At 43.2% G+C, this 22,480-nt stretch overlaps 1 protein-coding gene across 1 annotated transcript in view; it reads right to left on the reverse strand.

The window, feature by feature from the left end:
• Positions 1-6,301, reverse strand: part of GLI3 (GLI family zinc finger 3) — a 286,311-nt gene extending 280,010 nt beyond the window's left edge. Inside the window, exon 1 of the mRNA XM_072599114.1 lies at positions 6,050-6,301. The gene's annotated coding sequence lies outside the window, so the exon portion shown is untranslated. The remainder of the gene's footprint in view (positions 1-6,049) is intronic.
• Positions 6,302-22,480: the final 16,179 nt, after the last annotated feature.

Consider the following 22,480-nt stretch of genomic DNA (forward strand, 5'->3'; position numbering starts at 1 on the left):
GCTAGCTATTCTAGGCCATCCATCCCAGGCCGTTCCAATTTGGTGCAGGTACAATTTATATGAAGTGTGCATGCCGTGACAAAGGGCACAGTGTGAAGCCAACACAGTCTTAAGAAACTTTCCTCCTAAATCTCTTCGGAAAGCAGCTTGAAAAGAAGGCGAGGATTACAGTCAGCTAGTAGGTAGGGAGGGGACTTACCTCGAGCCTAGCCAAGCGGAATCAGGAGCCGTAATTCTCCAGGCGACAGAGTACACTTTCCAAGCTGTAATGGTGTGAAGAAGTCCTGGGCAGCCTCGCCTGCAGGCAGCACTAACCCGCTGATGACTAATGACGGGGCTGCCCAGACAATGAATTTGGGGAGTGAAAACGAACTGAAAGCAGGCAGCAACCTTGACAAATGGGCTTTCACTCTTTCATTCATTGAATAACCTTTAAGCACCAAATTGGCTCCAGATCTCAAGGGATCTGGGCGGCGTGGGGTTGGACAATGCCATGCAAAGTATTTTCCTTTTAATTAAGACTATTATGCAAAACGTATAAACATCATTACAGTGAGACAAGTATAGGCGCAGATACAGAGGCCAAGGAGGGAGGGAAGGAGGGGAAAGAAAGAGGAGGGAGGGAAGTAGAAAAGAAGGGAAAGACAGAAGGGAGAAGAGAGTGGGAGGGGAGGGGAGGCTACATTTGTGAAAGGGGAATAAAAAATTTTAAGCTCCTAATGTGATTTTGTTTTTCATTCACTAGGTGGGAAGGGCTGTAACTCCGCCTGGCCAAGACAATTTCTGGCCAAAGAACTCTTGTGGGGTTTTAAGAAACAGCATACACAACAATTTTGAAAAGTGGGAAAATCAGTGGTTAAAAGATCTGGTTCTGAGTTCAATGGTGTCATTGAAATCTCAAGAGAAAAGAAGAAAAACCAAAGGCAGATTTTTAAGAGACTAGTCAAGAAGAATGTATAAAAAAAAAAAATACAGGTCCTCTAAAGTCTGACAAACATCCCCCCCCAAAAGAAATCACTCCTCCCCCCCCTTCAATATAACTCCACTTTCTATTTGAAAAATAACAACGTGGGGAGTGTTTAACAGACAGAACGCAATATCTAAAATGGCTCTAAATGAACCAGTGCACTTACTCCAGACAGCAAATGCCTTTAGCAGCTCCTAAAAACTTCAGAAAAGGATCTTAAAACAGGAAGCTTAGTGAACTCATAAAACCCGTTGTTGGAGCCAGGAACACATAGCATATTTAATCTGCAAACTGTGAGCGTCTCCCCTGATTTGAGCGAGATCTGAGGGATGCCCTCAAGGTTTGCCGGGATCTGGGATTAGAGAGTTGATAAGAACCTCTACTGCCCATGGACATGTTTTTCTTCTGCAGTTAAACACAATGCGGAGAGACATTTGACTGCTGCTTGGCGTTACCGCTCCCCGCTATATGAAAGCTCCGCACCGCCTTTTGCTGTCAATATATCAAAGTTGAAAAAAATCATCAAAGTGTGAAGTTTCATTTAAAGTCCGCCCAGTCTACAGCTCTATTTCACAGGGCTAGCAAATAAGGAGAAAGATGAAAAATCAAGCTGAAAGAACTTGAAAGTAAGTTTGCAGCGGGGGCCCAAGCTCGGGTTTGGTTTACTCCATGTTCCCCTCCCCCCCCAACACAACACACTTTATTTCCTTTGAAAAAAATAGACCAACTCAATCCGCAGTGGGAGGAGGACAGACAAGGGGTAGAGAGGGGGAGCAGCATCTTCTGACACTGGAGCAAACGGCCACCTCCACCTGGGCTTTTTCAGAAAGGACGCCATTTCTCTAGTCATTTTAGCTTTTTAATTGTCTCACATGATCTAAGTTGGGCAGAAAATTTCTCGAATCTTCCAAAACAAATCAGACTGACTCCGGAATAGGAATGCCAGCAAAAAACTAAACCCTTCTTCAAAGTATTCTTTAGCTAGGGATTTACAACAATTGCAGTAAGAAGAAAAGTCTGACTTTTAAGATAATCTACTATAGTCTAAAAGCATTTAACAATTCCATTACGAAGGTTTTCCTGAGGATTTCACGACATCACTGAGTCACTCTTCCTTCGAGTCTGTTTTTTCTTAGTGCATTACTGTCTTCATACTGGGCAACAAGCTCATTCAAGAGTTTCCTTTCATAACCTCCCACCCCCAGCCTCCAAAACCTTGGATCTGGGCTCACTAAGCAGCCTACCTTATTTGGCGGAAAAATGTAAGGCCTAGGTCCAGCTCTTTTCTACCTACCTTCCTTCCTTCCTTCCCTCCATTCTGGGGAAGAGGGGCAGCTTTGAGAGCAGCCAGGTAATTAGGTGGATTTTGCCCAGCCAGGAACAAAGACTGCCTCAGATTTTGCAGCCTGTTCGTCCACATGATGACAACCCCCTCTTCCCTTATATGAACTATGGAATCCTTCAAGGCAGAGTCACTTCAGGGGTTGAATTCCCTCCTTTCCCTCTGGGTCAAAGATGCATCAGGTGAAGGAACACAGAATATATCTATTCGCAGAAACTCTGCTCTATCCTTCAAAGTAAAGGGGATCTGATACCTGTAGGAACCCATTTTCATTAAAGTCAACTTTTAAAAATGTGATTCTACTTGTGTCAAGCAGGGCTCTGTGAGGGAGACTGCTGTCCATACCAGATGCTCATTGTGCTTGCTGGAGCATCCTAAAACAAGCTGCCCTATCTAAGTCACAGGCCCTGCGATGGTGCTTTGCTCAAGTCCTTAGTCTCTAATTTAACACACAAGCATAAACAAATTTGCTTCCTATTCTGGAGAGATAAGATCACCCCAAGTTGTACATTAGTAGATGTTTGCTGGAGTCCCCTAGAATATAAAGGATATGTGCAGCAGCTTAAGACCAATATTTACCTTCCATAAACAAATTCTTCATATACTTCACGCTGTTTACATTGCGAAAGTCCTTCCCCATTCTTGGGCTACAGGCCCTGGCCCCAGAATATTGGAGCCCTCCAGCAGCTTGGTCTGGGAGCATGGCTTGGATTTTCAGGGGATTTCTAGGACTCTACCACAACTGCACTTTCCTCCTTCAAAATAATCTTGACAAGTGTAATTAAGGAAACTGTCAGACTATTATTAATTTTTAATTTAAGACCTAAATGAAATAATTACAGAGATCAATCAGTAAGGCACCTATCCAAATTATAAAGCAATTACATAAATACTCAAAATTAATACTTTAGGCCAATTCTTGCCCGATTTCAGTTAATAGTTCATTCAAACATGAAACAAACAAACATTAGCAAAAAGGGAATTGATCTGACTTCTTTCTTTGAAAGACTTACGGTTAAATCAGCTCAGATCCCTTTGCCCCATCATGTTAAATTCAGTCAGGTAGGCCCCCTTTCAAAAGGCCAGACTATTTCCATTAGTCAGTTCTCTGTCTCTATCTCCATGGTCTGACTAGTTCACAAACCAAATTCCTCCAATAAATACACTGAGAAATCACATCACCACTTCAGAATACTGAGATTGTGTTAAGCTTTTGAAAGTAAATGGAGGTTTAAAGGAAGTAACTGAATAGACCCCCCCCACTCCCCCTTAACAACTCAACTCAGGCTTCTGTGGATGGATGAGTTAGGATATAATCCATTCAGATGGGTGACAAAATGCCCAGTCAGACAGGCCAGGAGAATTGCTCAGACCTCCTCTTTTGGATTGGCGATTCAGACAGCCAACTCTGACACTGGGGACTCTAGTGGCAGCTGGAAAATGGGAAACAGTTGGCCATGATATAGGAGGAAATGTTTTATGGAAATAAAGCTTCCCTTCCCCACTGGAAGAGGACTACCAGTGCTGTCGCCCGCTTTCCCCCCCCCCCCCCCCCCCCCCCACTGTCCCAGGTCTGCCCACCTGCCAGCACATGTTGAATACAACACTGTGGTCATTGGCAGGATACTGAGAGCAGAGGGAGAAGACAGCAGAAGAAGGAGGGGCTGGAACCTCCCCACGTAGGCCTGGCGGGCCTTTCCTTCTTTCTGTTGGGCATCTTACTAGAAGTAGAGACAATCTACGGTTGGGGAGGGATCAAAGAAGAGGAAAAGTCCCGAGTCAGGCGAGCTTCTCCCCGCTGAGTGCTTTAAAAAGCCCTGACCTTCAGTCCCTGGGTTCCATTCAATTCCGTGAGCAAACATTTATGTAGCACCTGTGAGACGCGCGGCACCTCTAGGGAAAGCTGGCCTGCGGCCCGCTGCTGACTCTTTTTCTAACTCAAGTCTCCTACCTCCAAAGAGCATCTAAGCCTGATACTGCCTGGGCTGATTCACACCTAAATTCCTTCTCCTCCCCCCGCTTCAAAGCTGGTCCCTAAAACACGCTTTCTGGGAGACGATCTAGGAGCTCGGTCCCTCAGCTGGGCAAAGCTAATCTTACTCCTAAATTGTGTCGGAAAAGGCAGGGGACGATTCCCCCCCCACCCCGCACCCCGATCCCCACGCAGCAGTGGCGCGCGGGTAAATCGTGATCCACTTTTTTTAGTCTGTCCCTCACCCACCCCCAGCCCCGGGACCCCCTTCTCCGGTGACGCTTGGGCTGAGGGCAGGCACACCAGGGTCATGTCGGGTAAATGGAGGGGGCCCAGAGCCGCGGCGGAAGAACAGGGGTAGGCCGGCAGCCTTTGCTCGAGGGCAGCCCGCTTCCCTGAGCACCAAAGTTTCTACTTCAGCCTCAATAGGACAGGACAGGCCAGGCGGCTGGAGGAAGCTTCGCAGCTTTGCCCTAAGTGGGGCTGGAAGAACCGGTAACAGCCAGCAGAGCCGAGTCAGCTCGGAGAGTCTTTGGGGCTGTAACGGGCCGGCACTGCGCGGGAGGGAAGGAAGGAAGGAGGGAGGAAGTAAAGGGGGGTAAGGAGGAAAGGCAGGGAGGAGGAGAAGAAGGAGGGGTAGGAGAAGGAGGAGGAGAAGGAGGAGGAGGAGAAAAAGGAGGAGGAGGGTAGACATCTCCCGGCTTTTGGCTTTCTTGCTAAGTTACTGGCAGTTCTTGGGATTCGAACTTGGGAGGGCGGATTTCACGACCTTTGGCGCTTCCCAAAAACGTCTCTAACTACCGGGGAGAGTGCACCGGCCGTGGCCCCGGGCTACTCCTGACAGCCTAGGGGACGTCCTTCTGTCTGGCCGCGGTGGGCCACTCGCAAGAGACAAAGGACTGGGGGTCGTTCACCCTCTTCCTACCTGGCAGCAGCCACTGTCCAGGTCCCGTGAAGTTCCCGCACTCCCCACTCGCGCCGCGCTCAGGCTGCCCCAGAGAGCCCCCTCTGCACCGGCCGAGCCGCGTTGCTTCGCTCCTCAAGACCATGCATGGGGGTGGGGGGAGGCAGCACCGGGGGCGCTCGTGTGAGTAGTTGACTGAATGTGAATGATTGTGGGGGTTGATTGTGGGGGTGGATGTGAATGAGTGGGAGTGGGTGAGTGCGTGCGACTGGCTGGTACTTCCCGAGGGTTGCCCTCCTGGGCTCCGGGGCGCCCCCCCACCCCCTAACCTCCGCCCGGAGTGTGTGTGCCTGCCCGCCCGCCTGCCCGCGGAGCCCGGCACCACTCTCAGTCATCTGGTAATCTGATCTCCCCTGACTCACCAGCACTGACTGACATTTCTGATTTGGTTCAACCGAGGCGGGGGCAACGGCAGCGCCGGCGGCAGCAACAGCAGGAAGAAAAAGAAGAAAAAGAAAGAGAAGAAGAAAGAGAGAGAGAGAGAGAGAGAGAGAGAGAGAGAGAGAGAGAGAGAGAGAGAGAGAGACAGACAGACAGACAGACAGAAAGAAAGAAAGAAAGAAAGAAAGAAAGAAGGAAAGAAGGAAGGAAGGAAGGAAGGAAGGAAGGAAGGAAGGAAGGAAGGAAGGAAGGAAGGAAGAAAGGAAGGAAGGAAGAAAGAAAGAAAAGAAAAGAAAAGAAAAGAAAAGGAAAGAAAAGAAAAGAAAAGAAAAGAAAGAAGAAAGAGAAAGAAAGAAAGGCCATGGCCCACATCCCCTGTCTCCGGTTCCGCTCAACCCAACCCGGCCCGCGAAGCCCACTGACCTTTCCGAGGGGCCCCGGCCGCAGGACGGACACTACAGCTCGGCCAGCCTCCGGCCTCTGGCCTCCGCTAGAGAAAGCACTTGCTGTAGCTCCGCCAGAGCCTCACATGTTGGAAAAGTTGTCCCTTGGTCCCCCTTCTCCTTCCTCCCGCCCCCCTCTCCCCCTCCTCCTCTCTCCCTCCTTCTCTTTTTCTCTCTCCCCCTCCTCCTCCTCCTTCCCGCCCCCGTTCCCCGCCGCCTCCAAGTTTTCCCCGATGGGGCCGCCCCGATTTTCCGAGTGCCCGCCCTCTCTTTTTCTCCTCCCTGTCCCCCCGGGGAGCTCCCCGCTGCCCAGGGATTGAGGGTGGCGGGCCGAGGAGGGATGGGGGGAGGGGGGCAACCAACCTGGGTGGATGGATCGACGAGCCAATGGGGAACTCCAGGCGCCTGCCGCGGCCCGGCCCGGGGGGAGGGGCGAGGGAGCCAGGGGAGGGGGCCGCCGGCCCGCCCCGGGAAACTTCAGGATGGGGCTCCACACTTTTGCTAGCGCTCTCTCTCTCTCTCTCTCTCTCTCTCTCTCTCTCTCTCTCTCTCTCTCTCTCTCTCTCTCTCTCTCTCTCTCTCTCTCTCTCTCTCTCTCTCTCTGTCTCTCTCTCTCTCTTTGTGTGTCTGTGTGTCTGTGTGTGTCTGTGTGTCTGTCTTTCTCCTTCCCTCCTAGCTGCTCCGGGAGGAGAAGGCTGCCCTCTCCTTCCTCTTCTCCTCCTCCTCCTCCTTTGGCTCAGTCGGGGTTCTCGGAGTTGGTGCTTCAGTTGCAGAGAGATGCAGGCGCCGAGGAGGAGGTGGGGTGGCAGGGGAGAAAAGGGGGAGGGGACCAGGACGGGGCGGGCCCTTGCCCAGGCCCGCGAACGTTTCTCCCAACGCTGCTCTGGGAGCCACTCTGCAGCCTCTGCCTGGGGGCGGAGGGTGAGGAGCGCTGTGGGGAGCCGGAGCCACGCGCCTTCACTCCTAGCCCTCCCTCCAATCCTGCCCTCCCCTGCCCTCCCCTCACCTCCTCACATACACAGATTCAGACCGGCCCCTCCTCCCCCCCCCTTCTCTCTTCCCCCTTTCTCCTCCCCTCTCTGCTCCTTGCGGGGCCTCATTGAGGCCCCACCCACCCAGGGGAGGAGAAAGGCAGCAGGGGCGTGATGTCAGGGACTGCCACCTCCAACAGCTTTCCCGAACACCGCCCCCCCCTCCATCCTACCCTGAGCAACTGTGTCCCAGCTTTGCAGCTTCCCTCCTTCCTGTGTCCATTTCCTCCTCCCCTGGCTCTCTGTTTTCCTGTCCACCCCTATGTAATTCGCCGCCCTACCAGTTCGGGCTCCCTTCTCTCCTTTTATAGCCTCGCTGATTTCTTGGGCTTTCCTGTCTCTCTCCCTGTTCTACTTGGGCATCTTCTTCCATGGGTCCAGAATCTCCCTCTCTTCAAGTAATTAACGATCTCTCTCCAACCCATCCTCCACGGAACTGTGAAGATGTTCTCCTAAAGTGCAGGCAGGTCTGACCATGTCATTCTCCTGATCCGAAAGCTTCAGGGGCTCCCTCTTACCTGGAGGGATGTATACAAGCTATTAGTTTAAATACAAACTACTCCATCTCAAAGACATTTATGAACTAGGTCCGACTCTTCTTTCTAGACTGACTACAGAATACTCAACCTCCGACATTCTGCTTTCAAGTCAACCTGGCCTCCTTGGCGTTCGCCTTCAAGTTCATCTCACCAACAGTCCCAGTGCCTTGGAACAGAGGGCCCTGTACCCCAAGCCTGAAATGGTGTCCCTCTTGGAGTCGGTGGCTTCCTTAAAGCTCAGCTGCTATAGGCCTCTTGTGCAAAGGCTTCCGTAACTCTCCCCTCAAGTGGTGCTAGAAAATTACTTTGTATTGACTTCTCTGTGTGCATCTTGTATACCCCAGTAGACTATAATCTCCTTGAGGTCGGAAGCAGTTTTGTCTTCCTCTTGCCAGTATGTGGCGCTTAGCGAATCCTTTCTTAACAAATGTCTTTTCAGTAGCATTGGATAGTCCAAGGCCACATCACTAGCAAACTGTAGAGGAGGAAATCAAACCCTGGTCTTCCGAAGTCCCCACGTTGTCACACCAATAAGTCTCTATTCTGGGGTCCAAGGGATTGGAGCCTTTACTGCATCCTAGTGAGTTCCTTTGAATATGCCCTTCTCTGATGAGCACACTCACCTTCAGTTGTCTTCTCAGTAAAATCACTTTTCCTCCTTCCCCTCTTCTATCCACCTACATCCACCCTTTCTGTTCCTAGCTACCAGTGCTTGCCCGATAGCACACACACACACACACACACACACACACACACACACACACAGAACCCAACAACAGCAACAAAACCAAAAATATTTTCTTTGAATAAAAACATTGCTATTTTTAAAAGAAGTTTCACCAGAGGTAATGGATCCTAGAACACTAGAACCTTTTCTTAGCCTCAAGTCCCAGTTCCAGCCAGCATAAAGGAGAATCCTTTTCCACCCACCACTCAAAGATTCTATCAGGCTGATTTCCTGATGCAAGGAGAGTGGAGGTGTAAGTGACTAGCTATTATTATTTTAATAGCATTTCCAGATTCAAGCAGTTCATTGGAAACTTCTATTTTTTTTTCTTAAAATTATGGTAGAGCCATGTTTCACTTCCTGGGCCATGTCGCTTTCCACAAAGGTCTGCTTCCAGAAGAGACTCAGTCAGGCCAAAGAACTGAAGCGAATGGAGATCAGAGACCAAAGAAGCACGTCAGCCTTTTGTCTTAATGATTTCTCTTGTCCTCCCCTTTCAAATATTCAGTTTCAAACTACCTAGCTATTACTGACATCAAATTGCTGAACAGATGCCCTTCCATCTTTTTCCATATTAGCCACTTTTTCCCTCATCACAGCACATGACTCTGCCACAGTCTATCATATGAATTACAAATCCAGATTCTTACCTGCATTCTTGATTGGGATGGAAGGAGGGGCAGGGAGAGAGACAGTTAATAACTTGTCAGGTAAGCTAGATCAGTGCCTTTAACCCTTCATTCCAAAGGAAAAATCTGGTGGATATTTTCCTCAGAAAGATTTGATTCTACCAGTTCAAAAGGCAAGAGAAAAGGATGGATAGGGAGCCTTTCCACCTATGACCATGAAGACAGAGTGGGATCAGGCTCAAAGCAGTAGAGATGGAAGGAAGGGGTGATGCTGACCTTTTGGTACTGTGGTATTTTCACAACTTTACACTTAGGAGAGATTCCCTACATCTTCTATAAAAGCTTTCTAGTATCTGCTTCTATCAGGAATATATATAGAAGCTATACACATATGTATATATGTATGAAAATGCACATATCACATACATAGATAGCTGGTGTCACAAAACCCACAGTATGTATGCACATATATACATGCTTGCATGAATACGTACATACATACTTGAAAGGAAACCCTGTTTCCAACACGTTCAAGCTGCCAAACCATCAGCAAGTTATTGAACTTTTCTAGGTGCCAATTTACATTGAGAGTGTCCTTACTGGGAGTTCTTTGATACATATACATGTTTCGCTAACCCAAGACCCAGAACTTCCATGACTCTGGATTCAGACTGCATCTGATGTTGAGGTTCATTAAGTCTCATTGACCTTGCCCTGGAATTATTTCAGGAAAATCTGGAAACAGAGCTTAGGTTTGGCTTTTGCTTATTCACAGATATGGGTAACAGTAACATATGAATAGGGTAGTCTTTCCTTTACCTTACAGATATAAGCTCACAAAGATCCTGTAAACTGATACATTCTGAACATCAAAGTATTAACAAAATCCATCAGATCCCCTCCCAAGGAAACCGAACTTGAAGCAACCAAAGAAGTAGCAAGTCTTTCACATTCAGGTGTATCCCTCGCCCTCTCACAAAGTACTGTGTACTCTGTCCCAGACTCATAATATTGTTCAATAATTTGGAATCTTCCATAGAAGGCGAAACTGTTCTGTGACTATTGATTCAACAGTTCTCTTTTCATTAGACAGGTCTGCATTGCCTGAAGACCTCCCTGGTTTTGTTCACCAAGGAGAATGGGATTCTTGAAATGACACTGATCCTCTTCTTTTCCCAAGTAGCTGAATCCAAAAAAATGCCATTTTCTGTCTAGAAGGCTTCATCTCCAAAGTTTTGAATTGGGAAATTCTAGAATTTGCAATTATTCATGAAGCAACCCCAAGGCAAGGATTCCCTCTTAGGCCCAATGGGTGTGCAAGTGGCTCCATTCTCCATACCATTCTGCAACAAATTGAATTGCTGTCCTGACTCTTGCCATCTTTGAGTGCTAGGAAAGGCTACTTTCAGGATTATTTCTCTGACATGGTCTGAACCTATATGCCACATTCTGGTGCCCATGCCCCAATCCTGACCTGGTAGCACATTTTCATAGAATACAGAAAAGGATAATTAATACCTCTGACCAGGATCTGTCTCCCTCAATAAATCATCTCTGAGGTAGTCCCTGTCTCTGGAAACCAAGTAGGAATTTTGTGCCTCTTCAGAAAAGTGCCAGTGAGCCTCTCATCACTTTCCAGTGAGAGAAGAGTTCCTAAGGGGTCTCCGAACAAACCTCAGTCAACATCGTCTCCTTAAGATCAACAGGGGATTCATCATCATAGACTCACCTTTTATATGTATACATAAGAACACTGGCATATATGTATTCAAATGGGAAACTGGGGACGATTTAACCAAGTTCCCCACACACATAGGACATAAATATGTTATAATCTACTTTATCTTATAGGTAAAGACTAGAATGAGAGAATTAATCCTGAGTCCAAAAGCTCAAAGTACCGTGTCTGAACAGTGACAGCAAATATTGTTTGAATGTTTTAGTTGACGGATGAAGCAGATTTCACCATTTGACTACTTCGAGTTATTTACTTCGTTGGCTCCATGATCTCATCAATGCAGATTGTCCCTCCTTTGGGATAAATGGCTCCCCATCCATGTCTGCTCAAGGTAGTGCCAACATGATATTCATAGCAGTCATGAATATCCTGGCACAGTTCTGAATCATGAAATTCAACAGACTCTCCACATGGAAGCTAGAACCAAAACATTTATTCAGACACCAGAAAGCCATATCGCAACACCAGAAAGTCAAATCCATCACAGTAACAAGGACATCTATACACAGTAACAATACAGAGGGCAGCACCAGCACCAAGTCCACCTTCTTCTAAGCTTTCCAGAAATACACTAACGAGCTGAACTGTCTACCTCCTCTCTCTCCCTCAGTTCTGACTGCTTTGACCAATTTCTTCTAGCTCTGCCTCTTCCTGCTCCACCCATACAGCAAGCTCCTCCCACCACGTGGGACTTAGGCTTCCATGTGATTTAAGCAGCTCACATGGACCTATTAATGGATGAGAAAGATCCTCCCATTCAGAAGCAAAATTACATTAACAATAAGCAAAAATACATTACCAATACACTCACCAGGAACGTACTTGTCCATAGTCTGCTAAAAATTCTCTACAGGCACTTAACACATAACTGACGGTCTTTTCATACCACCTCTCTTTCTGATCATACATATTCTAGAGAGTGTTTTCTTCCTTTACTTGTGTGTAAATCATCATAGATAATATAATCTTGCTCATTTATGCTCAGTACACAGATACACAAATACATACACACGGAATGTATATGACCATATGAATCCAGTTAAAATGAAGTACTTCAGTATATGACAGTCTAATTATACTGTGGTTAAATTAATTATTAAGGTGAACCTCATCTGTAAACATCCAGCCTCCTACCTGTTTGTTGATATTTGAGAATAGAAGAAATAGAAATTTTTTAAAAATTGCACCTTTAGAAATTCATTTCTTTGCATGTATCATCACCCTCTTCTTGTTGTCTGAAAAATAAATACTTTTGGAAAATAAATGTCTCACTGGCAAGGTAGTTAAGTGTCCAAGTGAATTTATATACATGATTGATTACCTTCCTTATAAAAGAAACAGGATATCTTATTCAAGGGCAACGGGCAGTCATAGGGAAGGCAAATCACAAATTCAGCTTGTACAAAATGAACTAGTTTTATTTCATCAAAACCCATCAAACTCTCAAAGTCACTCATTCTATGAAAGGCCTGAACATCCTTCCAGTCACCCAGGTTCACAAAGAAGAGGTTATCCTTGACTTTTCTCTCTCCCTTACTGCCCCCATCCTGAATCATGAGGTCTCACCAGTGCCCTTTCTGGAGCAGCTTCCAGTCATATTACTCAGCACTAATGGGTTCAACCTCTAGAATGATGAAGAATCCCCTTGTTGGCTGCAGTGTCTGAGAAACTGATATTTCAGTGGACCTTTTAAAAGTGGAAGACTTCTGCCTGAGCCTTCTGGGGTATGCTTCTCCTAGGAGCATGATGTGATACTAGTGAGGGTAAGGAAAGGCAGGTTTTATACACTCTGGGATCCACTTGTCCCCATGCTGAGAGCAGACTCAAGTAAGTGAACTAGCACTGGGGACCCTGGCTACCACTGGCCTTTCATGCTTCTTCTTTCCTGATCGTAGGCCAACCAGTGCATGGAAATGGACACGTCCAGACTTGGAAAAGACCTTCAGAGTGCAACAGCAGCATCCCTTGCAGCGGATGATTGTGGGACAAGCTGAGTGCAAAGTTCACAGGAAGAATGACATAATACGGAGTGCAGCGTCAATGTGAAATATAAAATGGCTGATTCACTGTCTTGCAAAACTATTTTTAATACTTTTATGAGATAAATGGAGTCCTAATACTTAACCAGGGAGAGATAAAACACAGAGGACAAACTATATGGCAATATAATTAACGAATGATGATTTTAAAATTATAAATAAAATCCTGTCAAATAGATCACAGTGAATTATTCAAGAAATCATTGACTATAAAAAAGCTGGATTTTTACCAGGCATGCAGGGATTGTTCAACATTAGAAAAAACAGTCAAAATAATTAATAGTATTAGAAATAAACACTTCCAAAACTACACGATGAACTCAATAGCTAGAGAGCAAACCTTTGACAAAGTATAATACTCATTTATGTAAAAATCCTACAAAATATGAACGGAGAGGGACTTTTATAATATTATATGAAAAAGCACCTTTCAAGCCAAAAGCAGGCATTAGATGTAACAGGGACACATTGGAACCTTTTCTAATGAATATGGGAACAAAGCAAGGATCCCTACTCTCCCTGCTATTATCTGACATAGCTCTGCAAATACTAGCAACAGCGAAAAGATGAAAGAAAGAAGCTAAAGGCAAAAAGATAGGCAAAGAATAGATTGATCTACTATTTGCTGGTGATGTGACGAGAAACTTAGAAAATCCTAGAGAATCAGGAAAGATGCTAATTGAGACAATTCATAGCTTCAGCAAAGTTGCAGGCTACAAAATAAACCCTCAAAAATCAATTGTATTTCTATATAATCATATCCAAAACCAAGATGCAATAGTACACAGGGAAATCCCTTTCTAATAAATACAAAATACATAAAAGTATCTAGAGATCAACCTACCAAGGGGCACAGGTGACTTGTGTAGATCTGATTGCAAGTTTCTGCTTAAAGAAACAGAGAACTTAAATAGGTAGCAGAATGTTTAGTACTAATGACTGAATTCTGACAACATAATAAAAAATGACAGTATTATCCAAATTAATTTATACTTTTTATGCCATATTAATCAAATTTTCAAAGAGAAGCCTTATAGAATGTGATGAAATAATAGCAAAATTCATTTGGAAAAATAAAAGATCTAGAATATCAAGGCAAGTGACAAAAAGAAATAAGGATGATGGAGAATACCTCAAACTTTATTATAAAGCAGCTGTCATCAAAATTATCTTAAAAACAGGGAGGTTGATCAATGAAGAGATCAGGCAAAGAAGAATCTGAAGCTGGAACTCGATAAGACAGTGTCTGGCAAGCTAGGAAGTGTAGAATGCTTAGGAGATGCCCTATTTGATTAAAAAATTGCTTGGTAAAACTAGAAAGCAGTCTGCCAGAAATTAGATTCAGACCAACACCTTATATGATATACCGTAACATTTCTAAATGCATATATGGCCTTAATAATAAAGATCATATTATCAAAAATATTAGAAAAAAGCAGATAATATACCTCTCACAGCTCTAGGTAGGACATACATGATTAACCAAACAACAAAGAGGGGCAATTACAAAGAAAATATATAACTAATTATAAGCAACAGAAAAGCTTCCTCAAAGCCAATTAATCAGATAAGAAAGAATGTCATTGAATTGGGGGGAGGGGAGAACTCTTTGTATCAAATTTCTCTGATAGGATTTGGTATTCAAAATATATAAACAAATTACCATGTACATACATGTATTTATATATAAGTATACATATACATATATATATAGCATGTGTATCTGTGTGTGCATATACACATATATAAATATACTTATGATTAAAAGGCATAATCCAATAGATAAGTGGTCAAAAGATATGATGAAGAAACAGTTCTGAAAAGAATTACAAAAAAAAAAAATAAAGCCCGGTGAGATTTCACCTCACATCCTAAAAATTAGAAAAGATAGCTATAATCAATATTGAAGGAGTTGTGAGAAAGTAGGAATCCTGGTCCATTTGTGATGGAGTCATGAGTGTCTACAACAATTGGGAAAACAATTTGGAATCTTGTAAATAAAGTGATTAAAATATTCACACCCATTGACCCAAAGATTCCATTACTATATTGATAACCCAAAGAGGTCGGTGATATTACTCAAGCCTCCATATATACAAAAGTATTTATAAAAGTACATTTTTGTGATGGCAAAAGATTAGAATTGACTCGGGAATGACTAAGTAGGTTGTGTACATCAGTGTAATGGAAAGTTACTGTGGTGCTAGAAACGATGTGTGTGATGAATACAGGGAAACTTGATAAGATGTCCATAAACTGATACAGAGTGAAAGCAGCAGAGTCCCACAGAGTGTGCAGAACAAAATGAATGCAAAACACAACCACACCCACTCCCCCCCAAATAAAACAAGTGAATGTGGCCAAATTATAAAGAAGAATCATGCTCCTCAGGAAGATATATGAAAGAATATCTCCAACCCACCCCTTCGTGAAGGTGGGAGGATTAGACGTTGCACATATTTTCAGGATTTTTGGCTGTATTGGTTGGTTATGTTACTTTCTCCTCTCTTCCTTTTGTCTAAATGTTGTGTGTTATATGGGTTGGATCTCTGGGAGGGGGGAGCAAACTGGGAGAAACTGTGATGACGTAAAAATCAAAGATAATAACAAGTAAATAAAATAAAAGAAACAAAAAAATTTACTTGTTACTTTATTGACTAACTTGTATGGAAAGCAAATTGTTATTGTAACAACATGGTGCGGGTCCTCTTTGCTCTGACTCCCACGTGACTTAACAATACATTACGCCTCTGATTTGTCTTCCTTTAAAACTGAAAAAAAAAAACCCAATCATATTTTTCCTAATGAGAGGCTTTAAAAAGTTGTTACTCTGTTAACTCCATCATCAGGTCAAACCCATGCTTCCCTGGTGAACTTCTGCAAGCTCTCACTGAAAACAGCTGTTCTGCCCAATTCTGTAGGGAACAGGAGCATTAGGAAGTTATGAGGATATTAAGCAATCTTTCAAAACAAACAGGCAAGGTGGGAATGCATTGTCTGTGTGCCCACAAAGCACCCAGTGGGGGAAAACACCCACATTTCCATCCCTTGAAACCCAATTCAAGATTGAACTTGGTGGACAATTCTCATGAAGAATCCTAATTGCTTATTAACCTAGATTTACAATGCATGAACAATTACTATTTGAGTCTTTGTCTACACATGTCAAGGAACTGGAGAATTAAGGTAATTATTCAGATTATTTGAGCCAGACAATTAAGACAAAATTTTTTTCCTCTGTCTTAAAGCATCAGATAATTACCCTTTTTCTCAAATGACACTGAGTGCCAGAAAGAACTGACTGACTTTAAGTTGTTTTACTTTTAAAAAATAATTTCTACACTGCATTAACTGGACTCTCAATTCAAGAATTATCGAGAGGCATGTCCATGGACTGGTGGCATTGCCAGTGGTTTGGGGGTTGGTGTTATTCCTGATACTCCTAGTCTTTACTTTCTGAGTTCTCTCCACAGGGGCAACATCAAATTTAGCTTGCTAACCCATGGAATGAACGAATGGAATGGAAAGAATGAGATCCCCAAACCACTTCAGACTACCAAAATCAAAGGAGAGCTGTTCATAGAATCACAGAATGTGAGAGATGGAAGGGAGTTCAGTGACTATCTAGTTCAACATACACTCAAAAGGAATGTCCATCGTAACCTCCCTGTGAAGTAATGCAGTAATCTTCTAGGCTCTTTGGGGAGTCCCACTACTTCTTAGGCAGCCCTCTCCACTTTGGGAGAGCTCTCACTGAGGAATCTTCCTGAAATCAAGTCTTTTGGACACTGCCACCACTGCTCCAGGTGCCATACTCTGAAACTAACAAGACAGATGAACCCCTCTTTTACCTGAGCACCAACCTTTCCGTTGTGTGGACAGGGATCTTATCCTGATTATGTCTTTTCTCCTTCAGGCTAACCACACACATTTCCTTCAACCAATGCTCCTCTGATCAAGAAACTTTACCATGTCAGTTGTCTTGCTTTGGACATTCTCTTACTCACCCATGCTCTGCTTAAAATACGGTGTCCAGAATTGAAATCAAAATTTCAGATAGGATTTGACTGGAGATGTTGAAGACAGAGAGATCACCTCCACCTCATTATTGGAAGTTTTGTTCCTTTTAATGCAGCCACAATTCACGTAAGCTTCTTCGGTTACCCCACCCCACTGCTGTTGGATAAGGGGCTTGTGGACCACTTAAACCCCCAGACTTTTTACAGACAAGTGATACCTAATCACTCTTATTCCATTTTGTACTTTTAAGGTTAATTCTTTTAATCCAGAGATGACTTTACATTTGTCCCTAATAAATGTTGCCTTTTTAAATTCAGGCTAGTATTCGTACCTATCAAAAACTTTTTGAATATTGTCTCTCACCTCCTATGTTCACATTCCTGACCAGAACTGTGCTGTTTATGCATGGGATGCACCTAACTGCATGATCCCTTCCCCGCTCTTTTATCTAAGTCATAGATCAAAATGGCCAATAGCCCAGGGCCAAGCTCAGATCCATAAGGCACAAATTGGGGAGCCAGAGGAGAGGGAACTTTTTTTATTTTACCATTAGTAATTACTCTTTAAGTCTAGCTATTCAACCAGTTGGGAAATCATCTAATTGTATTATCTTAACCTACATTTCACTCTGATGTAACAGACCTTTTCAAATCCTTTGCTCCATATGCAGCGAGATATTTATGATAATATTTTTTGTTATAACAAAAGACTAGGAACCAAATAAATTCCCATAAATGGGAAGGACTAAATATTTTGTAGTACACGAGTGCAATGGAATGTCACATCAAAAGATCAATCAATCAATAAACTTTTTATTAAGTGTATGCCATATATAAGGTATTGTGCAAAGCACTAGGGATATAAAAAGAAGCCCTTTCCCTCAAAGGGGTTACAGTGTAATGGGAGAGACAACAGGCAAACAATTTGTACACACGCATGCACACACAGAGTAGCTATATATAGGATAAATAGGAGATAATTAGCAGAAGGAAGATACTGGAATTAAGAGACCTAGGGAAGATTTCTGGTAAAAGTTAAGATTTTAGTTGGGACTTAAAGGAATCCAAGGAAGTCAGTAGTCACAGCTGAGCAAGAAGAATATTGCAGGCATGGGGTCCAGTCAGAGAAAACACAAGAAGCCAAGAGATAGAGAATTTTATATGAGGAACAGCCATGAGGTCAGTGTCACTGGATTGAAGAGGATATGTCAGGGACTGGGAAGGTACGAGGGGGATAGGTTGTGAAGGACTTTCAATGCAAAATAGAGGCTTTTGTATTCAATCCTAGAGGCAATAGGGAGCCACTGGAATTATTAGGGGGAGGGAAGGGAATGAAATGATCAAATCAATGCTTTAAGAACATCTCTTTAATTACTGCATGGAGGATAAACTAGAGTCAGGAGAGACTTGAAGTAGGTAGACTCACCAGCAGACTATTGCAATAATCTGGGCATGAGAGGATGAGAGCTTGCATCAGGGTAGGGGTAATCGTAGCGGCAGTGGCAAAGGAAGGAAGACATATATTGAAGAGATACTGTCCAGGTGAAATTGACAGACCTTGGAAACAGATTGATATGGGAGATAAGAGTTAGTGAGGAATCAAGAATTTCTAGATTGTGAGTTTATGGGGACTAGGAGGATGATGTCACCCTGTGAAGTAATAGAGAAAGTATGAGCAGGAGGAGTTTAGGGGACACATTTATTGTCAGATGTCTGCTGGACATCCAGTCTGAGATGTCTGAAAGAAGTTGGTCAGCAGAGGATAGAAAAGGATAATAGACAGATTTGAGAATCATCAGCAGAGACTCCAATCAGATAGAAGGGAACTGATGAGAAAAGCGAGGGAAGTAACACGGAGTAAAAAGAGAAGAAGGCACAGGACAGAACCTTGAGGGCCACCTCCAAGTAGAGGTCATAACCTGGAAGAGAATCCAGCAAAGGATACTGAGAATGAGTGGTCAGAGACATAGGAGGAGAACCAGGAAAGAGGAAGGGATGTCCCGATAACCTGCAGTGAAGAGAAAGGTTGAGGAGGAGAGGGTGAGAAATGGTGTCCAAGACTGCAGACAGGTTAAAGAGAATGAGCATTGAAAAAAGGCCATTGAATTTGCTACCTAAGAGATCACTGGTAATTTTGGAGAGAGAAGTTTTGCTGCTGAGATAGCAGCCAGAAGCTGTATTATAATGCGTTCAGAAGAGAGTAAAAAGAAAATGGAGGCAGCAGCTATAGACAGGCTTTTCAAGGAGCTACAAAGAAGGGAAGATGTAGATGATGACAGACACAATGGATGAAGCAAGGGCTCTTTCTGAGCATGCAGGAGACATAGATATGTTGGCAGGTAGTAGGAAATGAGCCAGTAGACAAGGTGGGGATGACAGAGGAAATGGGATGGAATGGGATCACTTGCTTGTCTTGGTAAGGAGTAAGGACATTTCAGTATGTGAGACGGGGGTGAAGGAAGAGGTGATGATAGAGTTATAGGAGGTAAGGAAGAAGAGAGCTCAAGGTGGATGACCTCTATTTCTTTTCTGTAAAATGTGAGGCAAAGATCTCAGCTGAGACGGTGGAAAGAGGTACAATGAGAGGTTTGAGGAGGGATGATAAGTTTTGAAGAGCCACTGTGGAAACTGGGATAGTGGCTTCCTAAGAGATGAATGGTAGAATTGCCTAGCGATGCTGACAGAGGAGCTTTTAGAACATGATCATGTTCCATGCCATATTTCCAGAGCACTGTTCAGTAGGAAATGAGGCCTGTCTCACAGTAGGCATGTTTAAACTGGAGAGTAAGGGGCAAGTATATTCACTTAAATATGGGATTACGTGAGGTTTGCTTACCAACTCAGATTCTACAGAAGTCATGGGTATGCATAGCTAGAGCTGAAAGGGATGCCAAAGGCCATGTGGTCAACCCCCTTTATTTTAGAGATGAAGAAATGTAGTAGCAAGTTGTCAGAAAGTCAATTGGCATGCCAGCCTTCCGATTCTGAGGCCTGCCATCTTTTTGCTGCATCATGATATGACCAATGGGTCAGAGCTTACTTTTATGGTTGACTTGAATTAAAGCTAGAGAGTCTGAACAAGGGAGTCCAAAGATCCCTTCATATGAGGAAGCTGCAGCAGAGGGACAAGAAGCCTGTACTTGGAATCCTGAGATCAAGGGAGCCCTGGCTCTGCCCCTGGGGAAAATCACTTCATCTCTTTGGCCCTTGTTTTCTATACTACTAAAATGGAGCAGGGAAATAGACTAGATGAACTCCAGGGTTCCCCTAGTTTAAATATTTTGAAACTCTAGATTTGCACAAAATAATGAAGAGCAAAATGAGCAACCAAAAGAATGCTGTCAACAGTAATAGAAATATTGTTTTAAGAATAATTTTGAGCAAATAAGTCATTTTGACTAGTATAAATATCTAAGTTAACTACAAAGGAAATATGAAGGAAGATACTATATGCATCTGGGGAAAGAACTGATAAGTGGAAGTCTGTATAGAATGATTTGTGTATTTTTCATATGATATTTGCAGGATAAATTTATGATATATTTAAGAGGAGTAGGAAGTTGTACATTAGAGATTTACAGCTTCATGTGCAATCATCTTTTTTTATTATACTATGTTATGGAAATTCTTCTTTTATTCCATAATTTGAAAATAAATAAAAATTTAAAACATTCTAGAATGATCAGTGGTCAATTGAGGCTAACGCTGCTTGCTTCCCCATCTCCTATCATGACTCAATCATTTTCCTAAGACAAATCTATTTCCAGGCTGGCATTTCAGCTTGATGCCAAGCCCCTGACATCCTCACAGCAACTAATTCCAAAATCACTGCCATGTTACAGTGACTCTAGAATCCTCCATGGAGATTTGATCTAGGGGCTTCCTCTTCAGCTTTTGACTGGACAAGGATCCCAAGAAATGACTGAAAGCATTATTAAGTATTATTATTAAGGATTCACTACGCATCAGGTGCTGGCATCACAAAGACAAAACAGAAACAGTTCTTGCCTTCAAGGTGCTTACATTGTAATAGGAACACATAAAGAATACAATAGCACAAAGGAAGAGGCAGCTTGAGAGAGGGTCATTTTGGTCTGAAAAGTTCCTAGGATGAAGAGGAGAGCCACATTGGGGAGGGGAGGAAGCTTGCACACTCAGTGCCACACATGGGCCTTCCCTCCATTAGCCTTCATCTCATGATGAGCTTGGGCCACTTCCTTTCGTGGTCATGAATCTATTAGCTGAATACTTACTTTTTTTGCTTTCTCTCACATTCTCTGCTGGTAATTTGCTGTAGCCCGATATCCTGAGCCAAACATCCTTCTGCTCCCCTTTGGGTTACCTGCAATTTTATCTCATTGGAAATTTCAGTGTTCCCATATTCAGAGTTGTACATTGGTGTTAAAAGGATGCTTCAAGGAAGATTTGGGTATCCTTTAAGACTTTATTTACCCCTTAACCTAGCATACTAGCCATAACAAACACTAATGAAACACATTCATTTGTACCAGAAACTTTGTTTGGTATCAATTTAAATGGTCTTTGGTGGAAAGATATGGACAACTAGGAATGTTTTAACACATAGTTTCTTTTTATTAAAAATAATCTTTCTCTTGAGGCATTTAGAATTGTTTTGTCAATCATTCCTATAAAAACAACCGTTGTTTCATGAAGATATTTGAATGTGGCGCTAAGGACTTCAGTTGTTGGAGTTCAGAGGGCACACATTTCTGGAATTTGATTCACTTATTCATCCTCTTTACTTTCATGAAGCTCTGATATGTTACAGGAATTTTAGGGTCAAAGGAACATAAAAATCATTGACTCTAGCCTCTTCCTCTTATACTTTGGGATATTTAAACCAAGAGAAGTTAAGTGACTTGTCCAAAGTCACATAGGTAGTAAGTAGCAGATCTAGAATTAGAATGTAAGACTTCTAATTCTCAGGACAATACTCTTGACCATATAATCTATTGCCTCACAAAATGGTAACAAAGAGAAGATTGGACAGGAAGAAATCATTATGTGATTTTATTCCTATCAGTTCATTTAAAAAAATTGGCTACAAGAGAGGTATAGTTCACCCTCCTCCATCTACCTCCTTGAGTCAGGGCTCAGATGAAGCTTCTCTCTCTAAATCCCACATTCCTATGAATGAATGGGTGAACTTCAGAAGGAATACATTAGAAGGGTCAATTAGGCATCACTGATGAAATAGAATTTCAAAAGGACAAGTTAAACACTGAAGAATTGCATAACATCAGAGACGGAATACTCAAACAGTTTAGACATATTAGTAAATTGCTAGTTATTTCAGATCTTTTCTTCTGCCTTCATTAACTGTTGAACTTTGGTCGCTTTCAAAGATCCATCACAATTCCTTTGATTCTTCTAGATGTTGTCATTTTTGGGGGGTTTTATCACAAATTTATTAAAGGAATGACCTATAGCTTGTATTCATTTCCTCAGCAACCAATACCTTCTTGACCCCATATGAGTTTCCATATACCAGATAACTTCTGGGTATAATTCTGTACAATCTGATTTCCATCTTCAGGGTGCTATTAGAAGGGTTCTCACCGAAACTGGTGCACTGATTGATGACACAGAGATCAGATTCAATATGTCAGTAACCTCATACTTTATGGAGTATGAGAAGAGACAGACAGGATGTAAGAGTGATGAATGT

This window comes from Notamacropus eugenii, chromosome 3 (genome assembly GCF_028372415.1).
Source record: "Notamacropus eugenii isolate mMacEug1 chromosome 3, mMacEug1.pri_v2, whole genome shotgun sequence".
Taxonomy (NCBI): Eukaryota; Metazoa; Chordata; class Mammalia; order Diprotodontia; family Macropodidae; genus Notamacropus; species Notamacropus eugenii.